Source organism: Hypanus sabinus, chromosome X2, assembly GCF_030144855.1.
Source record: "Hypanus sabinus isolate sHypSab1 chromosome X2, sHypSab1.hap1, whole genome shotgun sequence".
In the NCBI taxonomy this organism is placed as follows: domain Eukaryota; kingdom Metazoa; phylum Chordata; class Chondrichthyes; order Myliobatiformes; family Dasyatidae; genus Hypanus; species Hypanus sabinus.
The window spans coordinates 40517398-40545219 of record NC_082739.1 but is presented as its reverse complement, the minus strand read 5'-3'; positions in this window follow the sequence as shown (position 1 = coordinate 40545219).

The window sequence follows — 27822 nt, the reverse complement described above, 5'->3', positions numbered from 1 at the left end:
CAGAGAGAGGAATAATGCTTCAAGTACATCTGCAATTCCCAATTCATCATGGTGGCCTTTTTGAGTGCTGGAACACAGCTTTACCATATCAGGTCAATTAGTCTGGAATGTAACTTCAAGACTGTACTGTTACAATTTATGAATTCCCTCAATTTAGACCATGACCATGACATAGGAGCAGAATTAAGCCATTTGGTTCACTGAGTCTGCTCCAACATTCCAGCATAGCTGATTTATTATCATTCTCAATCCTATTCTCCCGCCTCCTCCCAGTAACCTTTGATACACTTACTAATCAAGAACCTATCAACTTCTCCCTTAAGTATACTCAATGGCTTGGCCTCCACAGACATTTGTTGCAACGAATTCCACAGATTCATCACCACTGGCTAAAGTTGTTCCTCCTCATTTCTGTTCTAAAGCAATACCCTTCTCTTCTGAGGCTGTGGCCTCCAGTCTTAACCCCCCCCCCCCCCACTATAGGAAACATCCTTCCCACATCCACTCTATCCACCCTTTCAATATTAGATAGATTTCAATGAGAGTCCCCCCTTAAAGGTCTAAACTCTAATGAGTACAGGTCCAGAGCCATCCTCATAAATTAACTATTTCATTCCCAGGATCATTCTTGTGAACCTCCTCTGGAATCTCTCCAATGTCAGCGCAGCATTTCTTAGATAAGGGGCCCAAAACGGCTTACAATGCTCCAAGTACAGTCTGACCAATGCTTTATAAAACCTCAGCATGACATCCTTGTTTTTACATTCAAGTTGTCTCCAAATGAATGCTAATATTGCATTTGCCTTCCTTACCAGCAACTCACCATGTAAGTTAACCTTCAAGGATTCCCAAATCCTATTGCACCTCTGATTTCTGAATTTGGTCCTCGTTCAGAAAATAGTCTCCGCCTTTACTCTTTCTGCCAATGTGGGCAATCATACACTTCTCTATGCTATTTTCCATCTTCCACTTCTTTGCCCATTCTTCTAATCGATCTAAGTCCTCCCACAGACTCACTGCTTCTTCAACACTACCTGTTCCTCCACCTATCTTGGTATTATCCACAAACTTGGCCACAAAGCCATCAATTCCGCGATTGAGAATATTGACATATGATACGAAAAGAAATGTTTCCTATTTACTCAGGGAGAATCACATTGCTACAAACAGCAATTAGGCAGTAGGAGTATGGGTGTCAACATCCTGTTAATCAAAATGTCCTCGACCAACTGCTTGTGATCTGTATCCTGACATACTCATATCGTATGTTCCATTGGAAGTGACGTGAGAGACCTAGCCTCATACAGCCTAGTAATCATTCCTCCTGTTGGAAGAAGTGTATGACAAAGTATTATTCAGCCTCCGTAGGTGTCCACAAATCACAGGACAGATCCTCAGATTCCATCCACCTTAAGAATCAGACCAGGCTGCTTTATTTTACCTTAGAAATTCCAGAGTAAGAGGAAGGACCACATAGAGCTGCTTAGAGTAGAATATGAATAGGTCCTCTCTGCTGAATCTAGAAATCACAGGTAGGGTAAAGTAAAGTTACATGTAGAACATTCTTGTTGTAGACTTTACATTGCTCAGGTTTCACAGCAAATCATCCGTATTATATTGTATAAAGCAGTGTATACCACTGTCTCTGGAATACTCGCTATTTCAATTACCTGCAGCCTGTATTCAATCTGTCAGTAGTGCTTGCAATTTTAGCTTCTGCAGGGACAGAGGTCTCATTGTAATTCATCTTCAGTTTGAGATAGTTCTTGTTAGCCATTGATGCAGAGAGTAGTGTTGATCTACCAAAGGTAACCCAGGTCTTTCTGTTTTAGGCTTGAACATATTTTGGACAAGCTGGATTGTCCGAGCATGATTGGAATGTGGAGGTAAACCTCTGGGGCAATTGGTTTCAAATGAGCTGTTTCAATTGCAATAATCAAGGCAGCCAGGATGATCAAATAGCTACTCTCTATGACTCCTTGGACAGTACCAAACCATGCTATCCTACACATCCACTGGCGATGTGGGTGAACTAGCTTGCAATATCAAGTAATGCTTCCTCAGCTTTCTGCATGCATCAGTAATGACCGTTTCTTTTTTATTTTATTTAGAGATACGGCATGGTGACAGCCACTTAGAGCCCAACAAACTCATGCTGCCCAATTGCACCCATGTGACCAATTAAACTTCTAATCCCTATGTCTTTGGAATGTGGGACGGAACTGGCACATGCAGAGGAAACCCACATACTCATAGGGAGGACATACAAACGTCTAACAGAGAGCAACAGAATTGAATCTGGGTTGCTGATGCTGTTACATTATACTGACTGCTACACTACCATGCCTCCCTTAATGGCGAGCAGAGGACCCTGCTAGGTCATGGGCCCACCATACTCCAACTGCTCCACTCTGCTGTTATGTTAATGATAAGAAGATAATTGATAAACTAATTAAATTTAGAGAGGGTAAAATCTCTTTTCCTGATGGATTTCATCCATGTATCTATTCAGAATATTAGAAAGCTAGAAAGGCAAGACGTGAAGCTTTGTTATATTAATATAAAAATGTGTTACAAAGGGAGATAATGCCTGACATCGGTCGGTAATTCTACACCCATGCTTAAAAAGGAAAGTAAATCATGTCCAGGAAGCTGAAGGTTGGAGCCTGACTTTTAAATCACTTTGCACTCATGTTTTTAGGTGTCCATCACATTAAAATCAACCGACCATATACCCCCAAGTGTACAACTTTGAGAATCAAATTTGGTCAATGTGTATTCAATGGACTCATACTCGAGCTCAAAGGTGTAATCAACAGCACATGTGCTGCAATCTGAGTAAAATCATGATCTTGTATGACTCTGCTTTCTTTGCTGCGTGAATAACTTGATTGCACACTTTAAGACAATGCAGATATCTTCCATAGTTCACATAGTGCAATACAGTTAACAGGTTTGCACTCTCCAGCATTTGGCTGCTGAGATACTCATTAAGTTGACGCTACAGTTTTGCTGCAACTGGTAAAATTCCATGAGCAACCAATTCCCTTGCAACAGGAGGGCTGAATCAATGCCAGCATCCGCCACACTAGTATGACTTTGTACAATGATAAACGTCATCTGTCCAAGATAATGTTGAATTTCAACAGTGTCAGCTTGGTCAGACTCAGCTACAATAAATAGTCAAATAATACAGAAAATGGAAAAGTAAAACACTCCTGTCTAAGGTTAAACACCAAGTACCTTTCACATTTTTGCACATTAAGTATGGGTTTTGATCCCTTTATACTAATTGTAGTCAAAATTAATGGGCATGTTTTAGATTGGAATACAGTGAACAGTTGGGTGCCTTAAAGACTGGTAATGGGTCAGAGCTATTTATTATAGTCTTATGGTGATATATTCACATTCGCTGATGATACAAATGTAGGCAGCAGCATGAGCTATGCAGAGCATACAGGGAAGGTCCTGCAGTTGATATAGATAAGTGACTGAACAAGGACATGCCAGATGAAATATAAAATGGAAAATATGAGGTTATCTATTTCAGTAAGAGAAATGGAAATAAATATATTTTTTAAAAGTGCAAGATTGAAGGATGGTCTAGGTATCCTTCTACATGAATCATTGCAAGTTATTTCGCAGGTACAACAAGCAATCAGGAAGACAAATGGTACATAAGCCTTTATGCCAAGAGGATTCAAGTGCAAGAGTGGAGACAATTTACACCAATTATAAAGAGGCCTGGTGAAACTTTCACTCAGGATATTGAGTGCAGGATATACTTGCAACAGAAACATTCTGTGATGGCTTTTCAGGAATCACTTGAGAGGTGATTAAACAGGCTTGGTCTATATACTTTTGAATTTAGAAGAATAAGAACTGATCTAAATGAAATGTATAAATTTCCTCACAGTAAAGATGTGGAGTTGACTTTCATAGCAGTGATTGATAGTGATTAAGGAAATCAGTGAAAGTGGTAATGAGTTGGGAGATCAGAGAGCAGTCATGAAGGACCAGAAGAACCATGAAGGACCAAGTTAAGTTTCTAATGTTCTTATAAAAGATGACAAGAAACATTGAACAGGCTGAAACTTTCATCACAAGAAAGTAGAAGATGAAAGAAAACCTAATAGAAGACTTCAAAATTTAAGGTAAGTTTAAAATAAGAAGCAATTAGATAAAAGATTTTCTCCAATATATTTGATTCTCAGAGCAGAAATGGCTAATATGAAGGGGTATAGTTTTAAGGTGATTGGAGGAAAATATATGCAGGATGTCAGAGATAAGTTTTCTTTTACACAGAGAATAACAGGTGTGTAGGATACCCTGTCAGGTGTGGTGGTAGATGGAGATACATAAAGGACATTTAAGAAATAGGTACAAGGATGGTTGAAAAATGGAGGGCTATGTAGGAGAGATTAATTTTAAAGTAGGTTAGAAGGTTGTCACAGGATTATGGGCTGAAAGGCTTGTACTGTGCTGTGGTGTTCTATGCTCTATATTCAAAAGGTCATACTGGGGAAAAATGTTGACATAGGCTTGGAAAGGGGATTCATGTGTGTAAGGAGGGTCTCGGTCTGAAATGTTGACTGTTTATTCATTTACATAGATGTTGCCAAACTTGCTGAGTTCCTCTGATATTTTCAAATTCATATTCAGTTTATTGTCACTTAGAAACCACAAATGCAATGCAGTTAAAAAATGAGACAACGTTCCTCCAGAATGATATCACAAAAGCATATGACAAAACAGACTACAACAGAAAATCCACATAATGTTTGGCAATCCCCAATGCAGAGTCCAGAGAGGCTGCTGCGTATTAATATCAAGCTACTATCTTAGCACTTTCCCCAGAAAGGAGCTCCAATCCCACCAGACAAACAAGACCAAAAACTAAAGCTAGAAGACCTGCACAAAACCACATAGTTACAACAGTGCAAACAATAGTATAATTGATAAAAAACAGACCATGGGCACAGTAAAAATAGTCCAAAGATGTTAAAAGACTATAAGTTCTAAAGAAACCACCACACAGTTTCCAGAAGTCCTCAGGGTCCCGATTGACTCATCAGCCCACGCAGGCGGCAGAAGGGAATAACCCCACTATGGAGTTCCATGGCGCTGCCCAACTCAGCCTCGCAGACGCAGCACACAATGAAAGCTCTGTCGAACCCAGACTCGCAGACACAGCACACACTGAAAGCGACCTGACCGCAGCGGACTCCTAGTTCATTGAACATCCGAGACTCCGACCATCCCCTCTGGCACAGCTTCTCCGAGCACTATCCTCTGCTGAGCATATTAAGACGCCCCTTCCCAGCAGAGACCTGGACCTCACAGCAGCAGCAGCAGCAAGGAAGAAGGTCTTTCTGGAGATTTCCAGATGTTCCTCCGTGCTCTCACGTCCACTTTCAACCAATTATGATTGCGCACGGCACCCCGCTTCACAGGTAACAGATAATCAGCTCCAGAGTGGCCATTGCAAGCTGTGTCACGCCGCCATCTTGGATTTTGGGTGTGTTGTTCATGTTTTATTCTGCTTATGTCAGTTTCAGTGGAAATTCTGCCCTTTGGGACATTGGACTTGCCACTTGGGTGTCATTTCATGGCTGTATTTGCCTATGTAATTATATCATCAGTATACATTAATTAGCACTAAGAACTAGCACAGAAATGTAAAGCATACAATTTGCAATCTTACTCACAGAAAAACAATGAGAAAATATTGTCATGTCTCCAATCATCTATGGATTAAAATGCTTCTGCTGAGGCATCAATTTTTCAATATCTGACTGAAACCTGACAGATAACTGCTCTGCTGGTGCTGGAGATGACTTCATTTTGCTCCACTGCATGAATCAGTCTTTCATTGCAAAGATTTCTGCTCTGATCTCTGCCTCATCTTGATCTTTAATGTCTTGAGAACCACATTGGGGATAGGAATATGTGTGATACCACCAGCGTAAGAGCAGTGCAACAGGACACACACAGGCATGTATTCTCCTTCACCTGTCTTTGCCCTTATCTCCATGGTACTTTTTGTCCCCGATACTACTATTAAAAGTCTGACCTATTTCTCATGAAACCCAGCAGCAACGATTGGTGTCTGGCATCGGAAATTATTCATGTTGGCATTTGTCATTAGGGCAAAAGTTACTACAGCAAGTTGAGGTGAATTCCAATAGACAATCGACAAAATGGTTCACCAGAGAAACAAATTGAGGTAAATAGTAATGGTGCATTCAGGAGAAAGAGAACATCCTTGTAAGGGAAAATGTAACAAAACAATATGTTGACAGAGTTGAATATAAATATGTGGGATGCTGGTCTAAGTGAAACATTAAATTTATAAGGTTCTTAATGGAGCAGTTCTATATTGAACCTAATGACTTTGCACCCTGGTGTACTTTCACTGTAATGCTACATTGTTCCAAACAAGAGCCTGGAGTAGTACCTCTGAGCTGTTTCCAACACAGTGCCGATAATGGAGACTGGATGTACATTGGATTGCAGCCTATGCCATAACTTATCAATTGCTTCATTATTTTGTGCCTGGAAAAATTAAATGTAGAAGTACTTTTATTTACTGGAATCCCATTATTGGCTTCTAGAAGCTATGTCCCACTCATGCCACTGATTTCGTCTGACCAGAAACAACAGAGAAACAGAAAAAAATACCAGTGGGAAACTCATTGAGATAGAAATGTATCTTCAGTCAGCAGCTCTAACAATGCAATCGCAAAAACAGCTGCTCTTCCTGCTCTGCTTTCAAAATTCAATTCCTTTGAAATCAGTGAAACTACAGTACAGTAACTACACACTCAGTGGCCACTTTATTAGGTGTGTACTGTACCTAATAAAGTGGCCACTGATTGTATTTTCATGGACTTCTCTTTATGTAACCTATCTACTTCAACATTTAATGTGCTGTGCATTCAGAGATGCTCTTCTGCACACCACTGCTGTAACACATAGTTGTTTGAGTTGCTGTTACCTTCCTGTCAGCTTGAACCAGTCTGACCATTCTCATCTGACCTTTCCGATCAACAAATCATATTTGCCCACATAACTGCTGCCCTCTGGATGCTTTTCTTGTTTCCTGCACTATTCTGTGTAAACTCTAGTGACCATTGTGCATGAAAATTCCAGGAAATCAGCAGTTTCTGAGATACTCAAACCACCCCATCTGGCACCAACAACCATTTCATGGTGAAAATCACTGAGATTACATTTCTTCCCCATTATGATGTTTGGTCTGAACAACAACTGAACTTCTTGACTATGACTGCATGCTTTCATGCATTGAGATGATGCGAATGTGATTGGCAAATTAGATATTTGCATTCATGTGTAGGTGTACAGGCATATCTAATAAAGTATTCATGGAGTATATTTTCTTTTCTTCTCTTATTCAGCTATCCATAGGGATACAGGACGACTTATTTGCACTCTGGATTTGTGGTTAATGGGAGACTCAAATGACCACATGTTACAAAAGAGCATCTCTGAATGCACAACACATCAAACCTTAAAGTGGATGGGCTACAGCAGCAGAAGACCAGGAGCATACACTCAGTGGCTACTTTATTAGGTACAGGAAGTACCTAATACCATGGTGACTGATTGTAAGTTGCAGAGGCACAGGGGAGAAGGAACAATAAATGGGATTTATGAGGATGCTTAAATGGGAGATGGCATGAACTCAATGGGCCGAATAGCCCACGCCAACCCAGTACAATATTAGAAGTTCCAACACAGTGTTACATGAGGTTGACCAAACCAAACTGTTCTCAGAAAGGTCTCACTCTTTTTCTGACTTTCACCACAATGTGTTCTTAGCACCCAAAATAAAACAGTTTCTATGTCTCACATTTGTCAGAAGATAAACCATGATCTAGGGCAGTGAATCATGTATAATAAATTGAATTACATTAGTTTCCACCACAAATAATAAAAAGCATCTCGGAATGCAAAATCTGGTGGATATTTTAGTTCCATTTCATTTTTGTTTTTTTGTACAGATTCCAAGACTTGATAGCTTTCTCCTGGGCTCCACCAGAACTGTTACTCTCTATAGTCCTTTTCTCCACAAAATTGCTTTCCAAGGGGTTTGTTAAAGTCAGAATCCATGCAATCATAAAAGTACCCTTGCCTGTGGCAAGATAAATAACAAAAGGATGTTGATTGTATTTGCCGGAAATAACCTATTATTTATTCTCCTCCTGGGAGAGGATTTCCACCGTAAACTATTCCTTTCCCTTTAATTCTAATGGATGATGGCCTAGAATTTTGATATCTGCACGGTGACAATTAACATTGCTAATGTGGATCTGTTGCTCATGAATTCAATATCAATTCTTGCTCAAGATATCTAGTCCTTGTGAATCTACTTTGTCTGTGAGAATACTGTATTCTTCCCCCATGTATTGCACTGGTACGAAGTGTGCAGTTATCAAGTAAATCTAAGTTTAGACAGGAGTAGAAGTGGCTGTTGGTGGAGACTGTTATTGTTAGTAGATAAAATCAGAGGAAGAAGAGGGAGTGTAAAGTACTGGAAAAGAAAGTCAAGGGTTATTGTTGTCTTGCATTGATTGGTGATGGGCGGATAGTATGTCAGGTATTGGTCTGCTATTATCAGAGTCAGTGTACTGCCTTCGCTGAGATGTTGTAACATCAACTAGACAGTCAGCCAAGCTCCATTCAAAAATGAGAGCCAGCGTATAGCATCCTAGTTTCTTGACTTTATTGCAGATCCAAGGACATGACGTAGTGAAACTGAAAAAGAACAAAATTCAGTGCAATCCACACAAGTAAACATCCACAAGTAAGCAAGCACTTAGTTAACTTCCCTGCAGGCAAATATTATAGGATTCTGACAAGTAAATACTACAGATAAATAGTATGTGTAAACCATTAGCATCTAGGTTAGTGTCCAATAAATTAAAAATAGCATTCTGTTTCAGCAAAATCTTTTTGATACCTTCAAATTAACTTCTAAACAATATAACATCAAATTGTAAACATTTTTTTTTCTGCTGGAAAAGCAACAGAATGGCTTTAGATAGAAACTTATTTAGCTCCTAACACATACCTCTGGCCTTCTGCCAGCCAATATGCTTTCCTACTTACTACTTCCTGACTGCATATGAAGTGACCTAATACGGAACTGAAACTGCTTATTTCAAAATAAATGCTGAATGTACTTAATCACATAGGAAAAACAAGCCAATTGTCTGAAGGGCAGAACAATTGGGGACTAGTTGCCTCCAGTAACTCAGATGACTAGATGACTCACCTCCGTCTCCAGTCTATCACATATATTCCTCTTGACCAATTCCATCCTTCATACCACCTCTGTGTAGACAAAAATAATCCACACAGAATCCAGAGCTTACCCTCAGAACAGATTTTTTTTAAATTACAAGCTGCTGTTAACAGTCCTGGAATAAATATTTCCCAATCTAAAGTTTCCTTTCATCTTATACTATATCATATACTATTTATTATCTACATCACTCCTACCCCACTTTATCTCCACTGCACATGCATTGTGTAACACCTTGAGGTTTTGCAATGTCAAGCTTGAGTCACTCTGTGTTATGTGAACCATCATATGCTTGAGCTCCTCATGTATTAAATGAGCTGTGTGCAGTTGCATCTTTATTTCGTATGTACATTGGCAAGCTTCCATCCTGGAGTTTATGGGATTGTTATGAAGCTGGTAACCAAGCATGGGTTTACTACAATTCCTTCACTTTATCCTGCCATTCATGGTTTCTGTTAGTGTGATTCAACTCAAGACTTTCTATGCCTGGTACCAACCCTGCAGAGTCACAGGCAAAGCCCTCCTCAACACTGAGCATATCTACAAGGAGCTCTGCCAGAAGAAAGCAGTATAAATCATCAACGACCTTCACCATTGGGGCAATGCTCTCTTCTCACTGCTGCCATGAGGGAGGATGTACAGGAGTCTTAGATCTAGTTTCTGGATGTTTTTACCCTTCAGCTATCAGGCTCCCAAACTAGCATGGATAACTTCCACTCACCTCCACTCTGAACTGATTCCACAACCTAAGGACTTACTTTCAAGGACTCTACAACTCATGCGCATACTATAATTAATTTAGCATTTTCATAGTTGGTTTTCTTTTGTACATTGATTGCTTGTCAATCTTTGTGTGCAGCTTTTCATTGATTCTATTGTATTTCTTTGTTCCACTGTGAATGCCTGCAAGAAAATGAATCTTAAATGTATGTACAGTGTATATGGTGATATACACTGTACATACTTTAATAATGAACTTACTTTGAACTTTTGAGTCTGCCTTCTGCTACAAGATTATCCCCCTGTTCTCTACTATGGTGTTGCACAGTTACTTCACAACTCTCTACTACAATCTGTAATGTAAAACTGCCTTTTTATCTCACTTTACCAATTATTCCAAATGGCTCTTTAACCTGAAATGTTACCTTTGTTTCTCTTTCATGCTGAGCATTTTCTATTTTATTTCTGATTTCCAACATCTGCAATTTCTTTTTTTTTGTATTATTGCCATTCATTGCCAAATTGTCTTATCCATTTTAGGTACTGGCTTGTTTCTTCACTGTAAATCAATTTTATTCTAGCGAATTAATCTAACGTTTCCTATTCCTAGATTTCCAACAGAAATGGAGCAAGACAAACGTTCCAGGAGCTTGGCATTACATCTGTCTTTGTGTGGATTCATGCTTTATAACATGTCATGTCATGCAACAAACATGTCTTTGCTAAGGTTCTACTTGGGAGGCTGGTCTGAAAGATTAGAACCCATGGTTGTTGGAAAATAGGCAAATTAAGTGCATAGCTCTCATGTTAGTAGGAGGCAGAGGGTTATTTTCATCAGTTAAGTGCTGTGACCAGTGGCCTACCACAGGTAACCTTATTGTTTGTTATAGCAGAAAAATCAGCCTGAAGAAATTCAGCATTACATCTAAAAACTGGTAAGACATTGCATCCATCTGGCCACCCATTTTGATTCCACTTCCTATTCCTGTTCCACCATGTCAGTCCATGGTCCCCACTACAGTCGTGATGAGCTCACATTGAGTTTGGAGGAGTAACACCTTATATTCCATCTGGGTAGTCGTCAACCTGATGCATGAACATTGATTTCTCGAACTTCCAGTAATGGCCCCCATTCACCATTCCCCATTAACATTTTTCCCTCCCTCACCTTATCTCCTTACCTGCCCATCACCTTCCTCTGGTGCTCCTTCCCTTTTCTTTCTTCCATGGCCTTCTGTCCTTTCCTATCAGATTACCCCTTCTCCAGCCCTGTATTTCTTTCACTAATCAACTTCCCAGCTCTTTATTTTACCCCTCTTGGTTTTACCTATCACGTGGTGTTACTTCCTCCTGTCCTCCCACCTTCTTACTCTGACTCCTCATCTTTTTTTCCTCCAGTCCTGATGAAGGATCTCAGCCTGAAACGTTGACAGTTGACTCTTTTCCATAGATGCTGCCTGGCCTGCTGAGTACCTCCAGCATTTTGTGTGTGTTGCTTGGATTTCCAGCATCTGCAGAGTTTCTCTTGTTTTTGATTAAACATTGCACTCAGTAGATACACCTGGGGAAGAGGGAGTTGTGCTATGTGAAATCGCCCTCCCCTGTGCCACAGAGAACAAGTGGCAGCTGTAAAAGGAGAGACTGAACAACCAAAAGACCCAACCACTAATCACAACCACCACTTACTCTTACCCACACTGCACCAGAATATGTGGATCCTTGATTGATCACACTACTCTAAACTGTACACTAACAATCTGGATGTGTATATATGAAATCTAAGGTTTGCAAAGGACTCTAAAATTAGTGGTGCTGTTGACAGTGTATAGGGTATTTTTAGGCTCCAGCACAATATTGGTGAGTTGTGAAAATAGACTGATCAATAGCAGGTGGAATTTGTTCCTTCTAAGCATGAGTGATCATTTTGAGAAGACAAGTTGGGCTAGTACATCTACAATCAATGTAGGGTTGTAAAGAGCAGGGAGTAACAGTGGGGCCTTACAGTACACATCAAAGTTATCTGAAGGTGATAGCATAAGTAGGTAAAGTGGTGAAGAAGACATTCAGTACCCTCATTTGCTGATTCATAGTCAGAACATTTTGCTACAAGTGTATAAAACATTAGATTAGACTACAGCTAGAGTACTATATTGCCACATTAGAAGAAGAACATGATTACATTGGACTGGAAGGGAGGAATTTCTCTAGGATGCTGTCTGAGATGGAGCCTTTCAGTTATGAAGAGAAATGCCACAGGCTGGGTCATTTTCCTTGGAGCAGCCAAGGTTGAGGGTAACGCTGACAGTGTACAAAATTCTGAGGGGCACAGACAGAGTAAGTTGTGAGAATCTTCTCCCCATATCAGAGTCACCTGAAATGTGAAATCATAAATTTAACTAAAGATTAAGAAATTTAGGGAGTATTTGAGAAAGATTTTTTTTCACTCGGGGGGGGAGGTGGATAGAACTTTTTCTAGAGATGATGGAGTCAGAGACTCTCAGAGCAGCAATGAATTACCTAGATGAGAATTTGATTTGCCAAGGCATAGAATGCTCCAAGCCAAGTGCTGGGAATAGAATGGATGGACACTTGATGATTGACATGGACGTTGTGAACTGAATGTACTGAGTCTGTGTGGTATGACACTATGACCCTATGACTTGTTCATTCAACTCTCTTACTCACTCCACACATGCAGAACTTAGATCCATCAAGCATTGCTATTCTTCCAACTGAAATCTAAGTGACCATGCAGAAAATTGCATCTTATGAACATTGCACCATCTTTTGCTTTTCATAGCACGTGCACCTTCATACTGTTTACAACTTTCCTGTGCATAATTAGTTTGGAGGACAGCTCTTAATTCTATGCCCAATTCTTTCAGTTCAGTTTATTGTTTGCTATGGCTCAGTAGATAGCAATGTTGCCTCTGTCAGGGTAATAGTTTCAAGAACTTGGTCATATCCACCTACGTTGATTTTGCTGCTTAGTTGGACTACTGTAAATAATATTTTGTGGATTGTGTAATAAATAGTTTTTTTTTCTCTCCAGGAGATACGAATGATAAAAAGTCACATAATTGTAACAGATACTTTAGATAGCGTTTGAACATTTCCTGATATGTTTAATTACTAGCCAGATACTGAAAAAATGGTGCCAACCATCCAGCTGGAGTGTACATCTTCAATCTTTCACTGTTCCAGCCTGAGGTCCCCACTTGCATCAAAAGGACAGTGATCGTATTGGAGCCCATGAGAGCTGCCTCAGAGATTATTGACTGGTAGCACTCACATCTACTGTGATGAAGTGCTTTGAGAAGTTAGTTGTAGTTAGAATTAACTCCTGCCTGAGCAAGGAGTTGGACCCAAAGCAATTCCCATACTACCACAACAAACCTTCAATGGATGCAATTTCATTGGCTCTCTGCTCTGCTTTAGAACACCTTGACAACAGCAAAATATATGTCAGGCTGCTGTTTTTTTATTACATCTCATTATTTAATACCATCATCTTCTGAGAGAAAATCATCAACATTCCAAACAAGGGCCTCTGTATCTCCCTCTGCAACTGGATCTTAGACTTCTTCATCAAGAGATCACAGTCAGTACAGATTGTTGATAACATCTCTTCCTCACTGACAATCAATACAGGAGCACCTCAAGGATGCATACTTAGCCCACTGTTCTGATTCACTCTATGCTCATGACTGTGGCTAAGCACAGCTCAAAAGCCATTTATAAACATGTAGATGACTCCACTGTTGTTAGTAAGAACTCACATGGCAACACGGAGATGTGCAGAAGTGAGATAGATCAGCTGGTTGAGGGCAGTCACAATAACAACCTTGCACTCAACACCAGCAAGACTAAGAAATTAATTGTGGACTTCAGGAAGGATAAGTTGGGAAATATTGAGCCAGTCCTCATTAAGGGGATAGAAGTGGAAAAAATGAGCAGCTTTAAGTTCCTGCGTGCCAACATCTCTGAGGATCTGTCCTGGACTCAACACATTGGTGTAATCACAAAGAAAGCATACCAGGCATTCTACTCTGTTAGAAGTTTGATGACAGTAGATATGTCATATGTCACCAAAGAGTCTTGCAAATGTCTATGGATGTACTATATGGTAGAGGGCATCTCGATTGGTTACCTCACAGCTTGGTATAAAGCCTCCAATGCAGAGGATTGCAAAACATTGCAGAGGGTTGTAGACTGTGTCAACTCCATTACAAGCACAACCCTTCCAGTCTGAGGACATCTTCAAGAGGTGCACCAAGAAGGTGGCATCCATCATTAAAGAGCCTCGCCATCTGGAACTTGCCCTCCTTTTGTTACTACCATAAGGGAGGAGGTACAAGGTCCTGAAGACCCACACTCAATGATTCATGAACAGCTTCTTCCACACTGTCATCAGATTTCTGAATAGTTCATGAGCTTATGAACACCACCTCATTACTCATTTTTGCTCTATTTATTTATTTTGTTGTTTATAGTGATTTTATCTCTTTGCATTGTACTGTTGCTGCAAAACAACACGTTTCATGCCATAAGATAGTTATATCAAGACCAATTCTCATTCTGTTTCTACTATAGTTCTCAGTAACCTATATTTAAAAAAAAGGTGTTTTTGACATAGCATTCTGACCAATCCTTTATTCAATATTTAAAACAGAAATTCTCTGGTTCTTATCACATAGTTGTTTATTGGATCTTGTTCAGGATGGATAAATTGGCTTCTACTTTTATGGTCATTTCGAGGACCCGGTGGTACTTTGGGACTTCCTGAAAGGGAAATAAATGGATGAGCAACACATTCTCGTTCAACAAAACAATATTCGAGAATAATCTAAAGAGTGCTATGCAGTCTATTCAGAGGATAATTAAAGTGAAATTACAACACATCCAGCACTCAGCCTATCAAGTCCATATTAAATTGCTGAGATCTTCCATAACATTTTATCTACCTGCTACATATACTGTTACATTTAAATGTATTATATGTGACAGAGCCAGGGGATATCATCTTTCCAGCATCTGCTGGATTAAGGCTGATGATGCAGTGCAGTTCCCAGTGATTATATCAGTTCCAAAGATGAATTGTAGGTTTTCCATGTGTACATCTGAATATATTTGTTGGGGTCTCCAGCTTTAATGGTCAGCAAAAAATTCAAATAATAAAAAGGCCTCAATGTAAATTATGTCTGTGACCACAAGGAGCGAATTTGTTCATTGTGAATTTACATGTATACATTATAATATGTCTCCCACAAGCTTATTTTGAATAAAAATATGAATTTATTCTATGAGAACCTGTGGTATTTCCATGGTCACCTCAGCTGATATTTACAATAATAAGAATACTATTGTGATTGCAGGTATCTGAAGTATCATTGAAGTGCATTGTACAGCTGTGTGAAATTGCATGCAAGGCTCATAGAAGTTACAATATATTCCATGGCATGTCAGCATATTTGAATGTAAATGATAGACTAAGGATCATTTCATAGTTAATTTCATAAATGGCCATGGCATTCATAAATAATTCAGAATTTTCCCATGAAACTTAAAACATACTGCCTTCATTGTACAGCAAAACTGACTTGCTGCTAAAAATAGATTTGTTTGAATTTAAAGCTATATTTTATAATAAAACAATGAAAAACAGATGAAGAACTAGAAATAACCCTTAACTCGTTTTCTTGTTGTGAAATTGAAGTGATATTATCAGGTAGCTAGAATAAAAAATGCACCCTAAATATGCTGGAAATTGACTTCTATACTTCAAGTTTCTATTAAAAATGTAGAGTTACAAATATGAAAGTGCTCATGTAACACATCTGGGCAGCAAAATGTAATGCAATTCTTTCATTCTGGATCTTACAATTGAAAATGGCTCCTTTATGTATTTAAGAGCAGAAGCATAATGTAGTCATTAATTCGCTGAAAATATGTTTCAGCAAAAACAAAATTTTTATTCAAGATGCCCAAATCTCTTGCTATGAGCAATCTGATTTCAAACTACTGAAAATGGTTAAAAAGATCACATTAAACCATTTAATATATTCAATGGTCTGCAATTTCACCAACATTTTAGCAAATTAATTTTTGTTCTTGGGGTACAGAAAATAAAACAGGCTTCTTGATCATTGTGCCTCAAAAAATGGCTGCAATTAGAAGGGTTTCTCCAACTCAGATTATTAATTTTCCTTTTGACCTTGGGACTAATTATATTTGTGGGGTGTGAGCATGGAGGATGGTAGCCCAACTTGTCTAAATTGACCCTAAACTTGCAAAAAGGCATGTGCATATTTAACTCTAACCTCAACACATTGGTTTTTAAAACTCGGCTATGATATTTTGTGCTGCGTTTGCTGATCCTGGCAAGATTGCAAGAATGTTACGAGCATAAAGTGACATAAATAAGAGAGTAAACACAAAATTGCAGACCTGTTAGGTTAGGATTGTGAGGAAGATATTGGAATCTATAATTATGGAGCGATAGACTGAGCACTCAGAAAGAAATTGAACCAATTAGAGAGATCTAACCTAGAGTGCTAAAGGGCAGATGGTGTTCAACTAACCTAATCGAAATTTTGAGGAAGTAATTAAAATCTGTGGATGTAATTTGTACGTATTTGCAGAAAGGATCTGAGAAGGTTCTTAGATTCAATGGAAAAAATAAAGAATTAAATGCAAATTAGTGACCTAGGTGGGGTGTTGGTTCAAGTGTAAAAGGTAAAGAGAAGGAATAATTAGTATTGGAGTAATTGGAGTAAGATGAAGAGGAAGTAGGAGAGACAGGGAGTATTACAACATTTAATAAACATGGATAGGATAGGATTAGAAGGATATGGACCAATCAAAAGATAGTGTGATTAACCTAGGCATCTTGGACAGCATGTAGGAGCTCGATAAGGGCCTGTTTCCAGACTGTATAACTCTAGGATTCTACGGATCCACAAAATATAAGAGCAGGAGCTTGTCATATATTCCTTTGGGGCTGCTTCCATTTGTTGTATTCGCGCCTCATCTTTTGCCTCCAGTCTGCAGCACCTTCCCTGATAAGCTTTGTGTCAAAAATAAATCAATCTTAGACCTTAATATACTGTATTCAGTAACAGAATATCCACAGCCTGTGAATATAGAACATAGAACAGTACAGCACAGGAACAGGCGCTTCAACCTACAATGCTCTGCTGAGCCAATTAAATTTGTAATCAAATGGTCAACTAAACTAATCCCTTCTGCTTACTCAATGTCCATATCCTTCCGTTTTCCTCACATACACGTGCCTATCAAAACGTCTTTTAAAAGTCTCTTATGTGCCTACTTCTACTACCACTCTCTTTGTAAAAAAGAACCTGCCCCTCAAATCTCCCTTCAAATTTCACACTCTCACTTTAAGTGCATGCCCCTTGATATTAAACGTTTCAACCTTGTGGGAAAGATACTCCTTGTCTACTCTACCGATGCCTCTCAGAATCTTATAAATCTCTATCAGATCTCCCCTCAATCTCTGCCACTCCATGGAAAACAACTCCAGTTTGTCCAAGCTCATGTCATGTTGCACGTGTCCTCTAATCTAGGCAGCACCCTAGTTAACCTCTTCTGCACCTTCTCCAAAGTCTTGACATGGATGACCAGAACTGCATGCAGTAGTTCAGATGCAACAAAGCTAGAGGCTTTTAAAGCTGCAAAGTAACTTCCTAACTATTGAATTCAATGCCTCAACTAATAAAGGCAAGCATGACATATGCTTTCATAACTACCCTAGCAACCAATTCCCTGGAGCTATGGACTTGGACCCCAATATCCCCCTGTTCATCAACATTTTTAAGGGTCTTGCTTTTAACAGAGTACAATCTCTTCTCATTTGAACTACCAAGGTGCAAAACTTCACATTTGGCTGGGTTAAGTGCCATCTGCCATTTCTCTGCCTCTGCAAATGATCTATACACAGTATTCTTCTATGCCACCCACAACCCCACCAATCTTGGTATCATCTGCAAACTTACTAACACACTCATCTACATTTTCATCCAGGTCATTTATATAAATCACAAACAACAAAAGCTCCCAGTACAGATCCCTGCAGAACACCACTAATCACAGACCTCCAGCTAGAATAAGCTCCTTCACCTATTAACTACCTTCTGTCTTCTATAGACAAGCCAGTTCTGAATCCAAAACAGCCAAACTGCAATGAACCCCATGCATCTCAATCTTCTGGTTAAGTCTCCCATGAGGGACCTAGGCAAATGCCCTACTCATATCCATGTAGACAACACCAACCGCTCTACCTTCATCAATCACCCTCATCACCTCATCAAAAAACTCAATCGTTTGTAAGACATGACTTGCCCTGCACAAAGCCATGCTGGTTCTCCCTAATTAGGCCACAGTTTTTCAAATGAGACTCATTGGTCTGTAGTTTACAAGATTGTCCCCGGTTCCCTTCTTGAATAATGGAACAATATTAGCTGCCCACCAATCCTCTGTAACCTTGCCTGTGACTAGAGGGGACACAAGATAATTGGTCAAGCCCTCAGCAGTCTCTTCTCTTGCCTCTCTCAATAATCTGTGGTATACCACATTAGGCCCTGGGGACTTACTACCTTAACAGACCCAACAGTACCTCCTCTTTTACCTCGAAATGCCCTGGCATATCAATATGGCCAGCACTGATCTCCCTATCCTGCATGTCCTTCTCCTTGATAAGTACTGATGTAAAGTTCTCATTGAGGCCCTCACCCACATACTCTGCATCCAAGCAGTTGTTCCCCCCTTTAAATTTGAGTGCTCCTACCCTCTTCCTAGTTATCATCTTGATCTTGATGTATATATAGAGTGCCTTGGGATTCTATTTATTCTATAGTTGTACCGTGGAGAGCATTCTGACAGGCTGCGTCACTGTCTGGTATGGAGGGGCTACTGCACAGGACTGAAAGAAGCTGCAGAAAGTTGTAAATCTAGTCAGCTTCATCTTAGGTACTGGCCTACAAAGTACCCAGGACATCTTTAGGGAGCGGTGTCTCAGAAAGGCAGCGTCCATCATTAAGGATGTCCAGCACCCAGGGCATGTCCTTTTCTCACTGTTACCATCAGGTAGGAGGTACAGAAACCTGAAGGTACACACTCAGCGATTCAGGAACAGCTTCTTCCCCTCTGCCATGTGATTCCTAAATGAATGTTGAATCTTTGGACACTACCTCATTTTTTATTAATATACAGTGTTTCTGCTTTTGCATGATTTTTAAAAAATCTATTCAATATACATAATTGATTTACTTGTTCATTTATTATTATTTTTATTTTATGTATTATTATGTTTTTCTCTGCTAGATTACGTATTGCATTGAATTGCTACTGCCAAGTTAACAAATTTCATGTCACATGCCAGTGACAATAAACCTGATTCTGATTCTGACTCTCCCTAGTTCCTGCCTAATGCTCTTATAATTTGCCCTGTTCAGTTCAATATTCTCCCACAAGATTCATAGTTATCCTCTATAACTATCTTAAAACTTAAGGAGTTGTGCTCACTCTTCCCTAACTGCTTACCCACTGAAATGTCATTACCTAAGACCAGACTGTAGAATACAGAACTTCAAATATTCATTTCCTTCTGAAAAATGAAACCTTACTTCAACCCGAAATGATTGATTGCTCATGCTAAAGTTGAGAGTCTAGTTCCAAACTTTCACTACAGGGGAAATATCACTTCATGCTTACCCTGTTAAATCCTCTAAACATCTTATGTTTTATTGAAATTTCTTCTTTTTCTTTAAAGCACCAATGAACAAATTCTATTCTACTTAAGCTCTTCAACATATTTAGTAATGACCAGTAACTTAACAGAGTTTGCCAAGTCTGTCCATGATGATATAATATGTTATGGATATGAAAACATAAGATAACCAAAAGACAGTGATAGATTGTGAATGGTGTACTCTAGTTCCTATATTATAATACTTGCTGTACAATCATTTAGTTCAAAGAATTGTTTGTAGACATTAACCCATGCTGCATTGGAGGGCTCAAAAGTAAACTTCCAAATTGCTAGTTATTGTGTGAAGTTAGATAATCATGTTTTCAATTCTATATTGATTGTTACCGATTACAAAATACTTTATTGTGATTCTCTCACTACCAACCCTTGCCCTCTTACCACCACACAATTTCCCAAAGTTTTGTGCATTATTTGAACTTTACATTGGGGATCTTCAGCTTATTATAAAATGTTAATAGATAAAATTGGAAGACAGAGGGAGAAATCGCTACGAGGCGAAGGGACATTATTTAAAAGGAGATTTGGAGGAAAACATTACAAAAACGAAGTGTAGAGAATGTTGTTTTTTCAGGACGTGTTCTAAGCTACAAGATCAACATGTAGTGCCAGAGGATGACAGGTCACTGGTTCACATCTGCCATGGTCCAGATGGTGAGTTCTTAATTTCAGAGTTCTGATGACAGATGTTTCCCTGTGGGGAAGGGAAGTGGGAAGGAAAGATAATTTATCCTAAGACATTTTCCAGAACTCTGCAGAAGCATTGGTTCAAGCCTAGAAATTAGCTGAGAAAACAGGGGGCTGTTGAGCCGAGCTAGAGTGCTTGAAGATGAGTATTTCAAAACTTCAGAGCTGAAATAGAGAAGTAATAATTTGCGAATAAGCAATTAAGTCACCAAAAGCATGAGTTGTCTGAAAAATGATTAATACATATGAACAGTCATTGCACCCACGCAAAGAAGAGTCTAATAATGGCAAGCCATCAGCAACTGAGAGAAGAATGTAGAAATAACAGTACTGGAAGTTGCCATCTCTTCTTACTTTTCAGATAAAGCAGAATCAATAAAAACATACTTCAAAGTGTTATTTTAATTCTCCGGTTTACTAGTTTATCTACTTTATCCCATGTAGGCTATGCCATTCATTCATCAACTCCATACTTGGTCATCTTACCTAAGGAACCATCATTAATATGTAATGTAAATCTATGCAATAATAAAAGACAATAATTTTCTAAAACACCAAGGATTATAGTATATTGATATGCAAGCATTTGTTTTCATCTGATCTGCAAGCTTCCTTGAACAAAATAATTTAAGCAGCTTGTCTGTTTTGAAACAAGCCAAATTCAATAATACATTGTCTTATACTGCACCTCTTCAGCAGTTAGCCTCATGGTATGAGCCAGCAAGTTTGTGGCTCTATACAGAGCTTAATTGCAAAGCTGCTCTATAGACAGTGCTTAGTTTTAACTTCAAAATGATTATTGCTTGCCATTTACATTTTAAGAACTGAAGACTTGCTCTCATTTTTGACCAGAAGCTAAACAATGTTTGTGGGAAAGTTGGAAAACTGTTTTGATCTTGAGAAGCAGCAGTTGCTGTGTTTAGAAAGTGAGCTTTGCAAAACAAGCAAGAGGAAACATCACAAGCATTACCAGTCCTTGTCTGATGATCTGGGGATGGATGGACAAAACTTAATAGCTTAACTTCCAGTTATAACTGCTGACAAACTAATATTATATAATTCTGAAGATTCAATTATTGCTCATTAAGCTTAGTTTAGATTTACAAAAATAATCCTTTGAAAAATGAAATGTTCTATACTGTACTTATAAGTGAAAAATTTTAATTCTGTACGAATTGAAAAACTAGCTTCACAGCAAAGTTAATTGGAAATTCTTCACACCGCAGCACAATGACATTCCAAACACCAGGCCATGGATTCTGGCTGTGAACAAGCTATTGCAATTTACCATTTTTAAATAGAACACGGATCCTCTTTAACCTCACAGAAAGATCCTATTGATGCAGTTTGTTTCCTTTAACAAGAAAATGTTTACAAACCCAAATCTCAACAAAGGAGCAAATTTGCAGCCAGATGTTCCAGTGACCCAGGTAAACTTTGCTTGAAAAGCAATTATTTTGTGTGCTGAGGTCAGATTCAGGAGCATCCTTCTCATACAGGAACTTAACCGAAAAGCTGCATCAGAAGAAAACAGACAATGAAACCTTTTTTTGACCAGTGCACGGAAGAAATTGACCAAACATCAGTTCAGAATATTGGGATGGAAATTATAATTACAGAGAATGTCTAATGAAAAGTTCAAGGAGATTTATCAATCATATGTATTTATGAACCCATGACTCACGCAACCAAGACCAGGAAACAAAATAATCTTCCATAATTTTATTTCTGACTCATTTTTACATTTTTAGTTTTTTAAATTTTGTTTAGACATGCGGCACAGTACAGGCCCTTCTGGCCCAATGAGCCACACTGCCCAGCAACCCATCTACTTAACCATAGCCTAATCACAGGATAATTTACAATGGCCAATGAGCCCAATAACCTGTACGTCTTTAGATTGTGACAGGACACCAGAGCGCTCGGAGGAAACCCATGAGGTCCCAGGCAGACTGTAGAAGCTCTTTACAGACGGTGTTAGATCTCTGATGCCCTAAGCTGAAATGATGTTGTGCTAGCCACTATGCTACCAAGGCACCTATAACAGCTTGAATTATTTCCTTTCAGGTTAATTGAGCTTCAAGAACTGTAGAATAATCATTTGATTTTTCTTCCTATTTAATGTTTCCCTTCACCCCATCAAGTCTTTGTGGGCTTTCCAAGCATTTCCAGCAATCCCGTTTCCCTACTTATTTCACTGTTGCCTGTTATATTTTTAGAACTCCTCTTGCAAAGAAAGAAAGACGTGCTGCAATTTTGTTTTAACTCAAACGTCTCACTCTGCTATTTTTATAACTCAAAAGACTTGCTGCATTTCAACAGCTAGGTAGCCATTTCAGGTTCGTTTGAAACTTACTCATCACCACTGGTAAGTTTTGTAACTCCAAAACATAAAGCTAAGCAACTGAAAAACACGGAGTGACCAGGGTAACGTGTATGCTTTGTTTCTTTACTTAGGTGAGGTGCACACATATGGCGCCGTGATGACGTGCACCATTCACATACTTTTATATATAACCCATAATGAATTACATAAATAATAAAGAATGCTAATCAAGCAACATATTTACAATATGATTCAAATATTACTGAAATATTAAATGTGCCAAATAGCCTATTCTCTGTCAAATGTCATTGATTTCCATTTACATGCTTTCCACCTACCTACAGTACAGGCAATCCACTGCAGCCAATTAATAAGTAAGCACCCTTTGGGGACGCAGGAAGAAACTGGAGCATATGAAGCCCCTAGAAAGAATATGCAAAAGCCACGCAGACATAACTGGAGATCAGGATCCAGCCAATGTAGCTGGAACTGTGAGGGAGCAGCACTATCTTCTGTACCTATGCACCAGCTAAATAGCACCTGGGTCAAGACTGAATTCTGACCCCCCTCCCCCAATGTTGTGAGATGCTTGCTAACTGTGGTATCTGATTTTATTCCTATTTTTGTGCGTTAAAAGTCTCCTATGTTACAGAAAAGTTAGTGTTTCCATGTGATGGCTTGATTTTATTATTGAAACTTACCTACAATCGGCTTCACCTTTGTGCAAGTTAGAAGACTTTCATGCATGAGTTTTAATTTAAGGACACAGAATTGTCAAGCACCTTCTAAAACTCGGTCTCAGGAGCAAATTCATGGAACATTATGCCGAAGAATCAGAACAGAGATTTAATCTGTAACTTCAGAAAACTCATCTGATTATGAAAATACATCTAGCTACATTTGACAAAATTAACAATGAATGGGAAAGAGAACTTCAGGTATCTTTACCTATACAGAAATGGGAGAAATTTCTCCAACTAGTTGACACCTCTTCAATGTGTGCTAGACATGCTTTCATAGGGCCCATATATCCAAGGATAAGTTAGCTCATTTTTAATGCCATATAAATCCTGTCTGTAACAGATGTAATTCTGAGGTAGCCTCCTGACAAATATGTTCTGGTCTTGCCCTCTTTAGGAAAAATATTGTAAAGATATTTTTGATATTATTCCAAAAGTTTTACATATTGATTTACAACCTCATCCTATTATTGCAATTTTTGGATTACCAGTGATGGACTCTAGTCAATTATCCCCTTCAGCTTGCCGTTTGATTGCATTTGTTACATTAATAGCCAGAAGATCCATTTTATTTAAATGGAAAGATTCTGATGCCCCTACTACATTTCAATGGTTTTCCCAAACTATAACATCTTTAAACTTGGAGAAAATTAGAAGTAGCACTATTGACCCTTCGGTTAAATTTGATGAAATTTGGAGGTCATGTATTCAACATTTTCATATGATGTAAGCTGACATTTTCCACATCCTTCTCAATAACTTTTTGTTCATGTATAGAGGAGCGAAGTTAATGACAAATAAATGATTTTAACCGATGAAACATGGCAGCCCAGCTTTTGTTTTGTTTTTTTTTATTTTGTTTTTGTTAGTTTAGCAGGACTTTTTTTTCTCTGTAAAATTTTTTTTTGAATCTTTTTCATGTTTAGTTACTAAGAGATTGGGAAGCTTAGATTACATATGTTACCCGGAGTCTGTTTCTGTAAACATTAACCGTTAATAATGTAATTCCAATTTCTTTGTATCATTATCATTGTTATGTTTATCTACTCAAATCTCAATAAAAAAGATTGAGAAAGAAAGAAAACTCACAGAGGTTTGAGTGAATTTTTAGGACAGCCTGCTGATCTGAAAAGGAAAGTACTGAAGATGATCTGATGTTTTGTTCTCCCAGTAGGCAGCTGCATTCTTCAGATATGGCCAGTAACAAGGTCATTGTGTAGAGAGCAACAGACACTACGTCTTTGCTGGTAATGCTGTGGCCCTCTTGCCTACTAATCCTACTTGGAACGTAATTACCTAGATGAGAGCATTGAGGTGCAAAATTAAGGCAGTGAAGCATACTTGGCAGTGAAGAAGAAGACATTTGCTGATGTTGGATCTGCTTCACTGATAATTGAAAGCTTCCAATACTGCACGAAGGTCACACTCATTGCATATGCTTATTTAAAAAAAATCAGCATCTCTTGCAACAATATTCTCTGGTGGATGAAGCATTGTCTTCTTCCTTTCCCTAATAGGCAGAATAATATCCCACTTAATGTGATAATTATATGAACTATAAACGCACACGTGACAGAAGAGGTGACATGAAGCAGAAATGAGAAACAATGGGAACTGAAATCTTCATATGACAAGGCACTTTAATTGAATAATAAACTGCTAAGTCCAATAACAGTTAATTTGCCTAACAAGTGCAATAATATATTATATTTATACTTGGGATTTCCTGAAACTGTTCATATCTCAGAAAAATAACATAGGGTATCTTTCAGGCAGGTTTTCAGTGACCCAAAGCATTTGCTTTACCTTGTATTGATACAAAAGAACTGAGATAACCAAATGTTTAGAGCTTTGACTTCTCTTGTACAGCTTGGTATTTTTATTTATAGAGAGTCCAAGGTAAGAAGTGAAAGTCGAAGATGAAATGCTCTCCCTACCAGTATGATTGATTACCCACTGCACTGTTTAATCTGCAGTGTACTTTGTCCTCTGATTCATGCAAGTTACCTGGTTTCACTTGCATCTTATACTGCATTGTGGAACTGTTACAGAAGTGAATTGTAATACACCTCTGAGTTATGGTTGTTTCTTCCATATAATTTTAAATGGAAGAAATGCATATGAAGAAGCAAAATGCTATTTCAATCCAGTAATGGTAGAATTATTGAATTTTCTTCAAAACTTTCATTTAACATTTCAAAACAACTTACATTTACAGAGAACCCTTGATGAACTATCCCAGGCCATTTTAACAACTCTGATGTGTTACATACATAGAGACCTTAGGATGCAACCTAATAGTTTCTTGATTAATGTGACATACTGTAGGTGGATAGGGTAGTGAAGAATGCATTTGGCATACAGGTTGAGCACCCCTTATCCGAGATACTCGGAGGCTGGAAGTGTTTCAGATTTTGGAGTATTTGCATTGATATAATGAGATAACTTGGAGATGGGACCAAAGTCTAAACACAAAATCCAATTACATTTTATATAAAGTTCATACATGTACCCTGAAGGTAATTTTATATAATATTTTTAATAATTTTGTGCATGAAACAATAATGTGTACATTGAATCATAAGGAAGCTAAGCTGTCACTACCTCGGCCACCCAGGTGGATAGTGAATGCTGTCTGTCAGCTGCTTCACACTGACATCGCTGTCAAGTTTTTCCAACAACTTAGCTTTCTGTGTTATAGATAAATATAAATGCTTCCTACTTTTTTCTTTTCACTACTACCCACAGGGGTAACTGCAGGCATTTTTGACATTTTCAGCAATATCTCCACAGCACAGAACAGAGAATAAGCACAAAGCCTACGGTAATCACTGTGAGTGATGCATGAACACCTGGCTAAGATGACTGCTGAAAACAAAATGGTGCCAACAGGGCGCCACTCAGGATATGCGAGGCCACTTCTCAGAACTGTCTGTGGTGTGTAGAGACCTGTGCGTTGCCCGGGAAACTTTCCGCCCTCAAAATAAATTCAGATTTCAGAGGTTTTTGGATTTTGGATTTTCAGATAAGAGGTGCTCAACCTGTACTTGTCCTCAAGAAAGGCATGAAGTATAAAATTTGAGATGTCATGTTGCAACAGTCAAAACATTCTTTTGGCTGTACTTGGATTGATGTGTATACTTCAGGTTACAACACTACAGAAAGAAGGTGGCAGCATTAAAAAGAGTGGGGAAGGACTCTTCACCAAGACAATGCCTGCTAGAAAATCTGTAGTTGCAAGAAAAGATTGGATTGGCTGGATTTGTGCTCAGCTGAAGAATGCTGAGTAGTGACTTTATTAAGGTTTATACAATATGAGGGAAATAGAAGGTCATGTGGATAGTCAGTGTGTTTTTTTTGCAGATCAAAGGAATCTAAAATTAGAAGACATAGGTGTAAGGTGAGTGGGGAGAAATTGAAAAGGAGAGTCAAGGGGTAGAAAAAGGCATAAAGAGAGTTGAGGCTTTTCACACAGATGTTGAAAACCCTTTTGAAAACTGTTTCCATTTAACCACTGCCCTCTGTGTGCTAGTTATATGGAAACAGTTGCCAAAAGATTTGGTAGAGGCAGGGCATGTTATAATGCTTTAAAGACATTTAGACAGGTATTTAGATAGGAAATATGTAGAGGGATACAAGCCCAAAGTGGGCAATTGGATTCAGCAGAGACTGGCATCACAATGGACAAGAGCAAGCTGGGCTGATAGATTCGGTTCTGTGCAGTATCTATCACTTTATGATTGAAAATCTAGGTATATTTATGTAAGAGAAATTTATACACAAACCAAACATCAGCAGCTGGCAACATGAAAGGAAAACTATGGGGAATGACAGGAAGGATGGAGGAGTCTGAATGGCAGGATGCAACTGCTTGTCACCTCATAAACACAGGGGCAATAAATTCGAGCAGCACGTGTCAATCTGAACACATCTGATTTTTACTTATCCCTAAAGCTTCCACTGAATGATAATCCAACTTCTGAATCTCTGTTAAACCTTCTGGTCTCTACATTCCTTCATAAATATATTAAAACATAAAAGAAAAATCTCATTATCAGTTCATGGACATACAGAATAATCTAATGGCACAAATATATAGGCAGAGATATATAAAGACAGAACATTGAATCATCTGTTCATGTAATTAATTCATTCATTATTTAGTCTGCTAGGATATGCAATGAATCATTCTCCACTGAGTCACCAGCTCTAGTATTTGTATCAGGCTACTGGT